Source organism: Lactuca saligna, chromosome 4 (genome assembly GCF_052625555.1).
Source record: "Lactuca saligna cultivar CGN05327 chromosome 4, ASM5262555v1, whole genome shotgun sequence".
NCBI classification, from domain to species: domain Eukaryota; kingdom Viridiplantae; phylum Streptophyta; class Magnoliopsida; order Asterales; family Asteraceae; genus Lactuca; species Lactuca saligna.
In genome coordinates, this window is record NC_136420.1 from 324868944 (window position 1) to 324871996 (window position 3053).

A 3053-nucleotide genomic window follows, 5' to 3' on the forward strand; every position below is an offset into this window, starting at 1 on the left:
ACCCCTGAGGTTGGTGGAGGTCCTCAAGCCGAGGAAGTGAATACTCCAGTATCTCCTCCTGAGGAGCGACTCTTTTGTAAACTTACCGGTGTTATTCAACAGACTCTTGAAGCAGGGGCGGAGCTTGAGCGATTGACTTGGGGGGGCTGAAAGTATTACAAACTAAAATTAACGTTTTTATACATGAAAGAACCAAAAGAAAAATCAGAAATTAAACACCAAAAATACCTAAATTACTCACCAAAAATTCCTAAAGTTACTGTCCTACACATAAAAAGAAACCAATTTTTTTTCAACAATTAAATACCAAAAATACCTAAAAAAAGAATTACAACTCAGCCCGACGACCTTTAAGGTCTTTAAATTCATCAATTACCGACTTCGTATCAATGTTTTTAGCAATTTCTCTTTCTATGTAAACCACCAAGTTGTTTGCGAGAAAGTCATCTGACATCTTATTGCGAATGCGGTTCTTGAATATTTTCATTGCTGAAAATCCCCTCTCTGTTGTTGCGGTAGAAACTGGAAGTGTCAAGATTAACCGGACCACTCTATCAAGCAAATAATACGTCTCACGTTTCTGAGTTTCCACAAGACCTTTGCATAGGTCAGCAATAGTTGATACACGACTTAGCCTGGGATTCTTTGTCATATCGATATTAAAAATATCCAACTGATATCGTAATTGAATTCTCTCTTGCTCTGTAAAATGTTCAGGATAATACTTCTCAACAAGAAGACAAATCTGATCAATGTTAATCACTTTAGGGTGTTCTTTTGAAACTAAAGTAGAACTAAGACTTAACAACTCTATCGCTTGATCATTGAATCTACTATTCAACTCATGTAACTATTTGTCCAATGTGGATGTAAACAAATCTACTCGATAAAAATGTTCAAAAGTAAACTGATTATCATTTTTTTCGAGGCCGATATCTAGTAGAAGTATATGGGACTTGCATATCCGGCACATCTACTTGATGTTTCTCACAAAAAATCTTTACCTGTTCAAGTAAAGAATCCCATCCATTGTTCCTGAAATCATTTACACTACTTTGTTGCTGAAACTAACCCCATGGCATTAAGAATATCTTGGGATTTCTTTTGTAGAGCTTGAGAAAGTATATCAGTTTTTCCCATTACTTCTTTCATCAAGTGAAGAATAAACACAAACTCAAATGATTTCAGGTAACAGTAAGCTACATCAGCATCTCCGCGTTGAGAATAAGTAGCAGATACATCATCAATTATTCCCTGGAGAACAACACATGTACAATCAAACATGTTAAGCAAACTGCAAACAGAACGAAAATGAGAACCCCAACGTGTATCACCAGCTCTTCTTAATGTCCCAACTTGATTCAATCCTTTACCTGATTCAATTTCACCAAGTTATAATAAATATTCAATCTCAGTTGCCTTTGCCTTTTGTAACTCATCATGACGCTTACTGGAAGCACAAACTACATTAATTGTAAAAATTAAGTTTGTAAAAAATTGGTGTATAGGAATAATTTCCCTTGAAGCAGCCACCAGTGTTAGTTGTAATCTGTGAGTGAAGCAGTGAACATAATACGCATAAGGGCAATCCTTAAGAACAAGTGCCTGTAATCCATTCCATTCCCCTCTCATATTACTAGCACCATCATAACCTTGGCCACGGATTTTGCTAACATCAAATTGATAGTGCAAAAGCTGTCTCCACATATTTGTTTTCAAGGTTAATGATAAGGTATCCCTAACATGAACCAAATCTAAGAAACTTTCCCGTATGATCCCTTCTGCATCAACAAATCTCAAAACTATGGCCATTTGCTCTTTTTTAGACTCATATCGTGACTCATCAACCATGACACAAAAGTACGAATCCCCGACTTCACTACGAATATGCTTCCGAACTTTATTTGCAATAGTACTAAGAATTTCTTTTTGAATATCTCCAGAAGTATACTTTGAATTATAAGGAGCATTCTCTAATATAACATTTGCAACATCATCATTATAAGATGCTAGAAGTTTTAGTAGTTGAAGAAAATTACCTCGATTTTTGGAATTAGGCGATTCATCATGTCCTCGTAAAGCACAAGCTTGAAATGTCAACCAACGAACTGTGTCAATTGAAGCTTTTAATCGTAACCGGTTCTTCAATATTTGTGCTTCATTTTGCTTCACTATAATATTTTCAACGTGTGTTGCTTGGTTCATCAAGTTTTCAGCAAATGTAACAGCATTTCTATGTTGTGAACAACCAATGTGCTTCAAGAATGCACAATTTTTCCCATCATTAACTTTTTTCCAATTGTCAAATCCTTTAACAGTAAATGCATCATAACCATGGCACACACTTGGTTTATCATTAAATATATAACAAATAAAACAATAAGAAGCATGTGTTGTTGGAGAATACTCTAACTAATTAGGGAAAATGTTAAACCAAGAATATTGGAATCTACGAGGATGTTTCTTTGAACCTTTAGCATGATATTCTTGAAGACGTATTTGGAAAGGTCCTAAAGTCATATAAGCTCGTCTTACTTGTTCCCTTTAATTAACTGGATATTCCCACATTTGTTTTCGTTTAGCGGGATCTCTTTCTAGATGCTTAAGATCCACTTCATTAGGATTTGATTGTGTAGCTTCATCAATATCATTCTCTTGTTGGTTTTCATGTTCTTGCGGTTGCGGCTCACTTGTTGAAGCTTTGTAACGTTTACTTTGCTGATTATCATTATGAGTTTCTTCATCATCATTCTTTCTTTTGAAAAAAGAATCAATGGTTTTCATTTTTTCCATGAAATTGTGAGATTTATATGATTGTATCTGTAAAAATAAAAAGTGAAATCATAAGCTCATAAACCAACAACCCAAATTCCGCAAAAAAAACTTATTTCTACAAATCTTATTTGATATTTTTGCAAAAATTTTGCAAAAATCTAAAATCGGTTAATTAACAATGCTCCAAAATTCTAAATCACTTAAATACAGTTGTAAATGTTTAACATAGATAACAGCTTGTGTGTAAGATTTAAGTTTTTTCTTGACAAAAAAGAAAT

At 34.2% G+C, this 3053-nt stretch overlaps 1 pseudogene; it reads right to left on the reverse strand.

Moving 5' to 3' along the window:
* Positions 1 to 328: 328 nt before the first annotated feature.
* Positions 329 to 2784, reverse strand: LOC145040926 (uncharacterized; annotated as a pseudogene).
* Between the last annotated feature and the right edge of the window lie 269 nt (positions 2785 to 3053).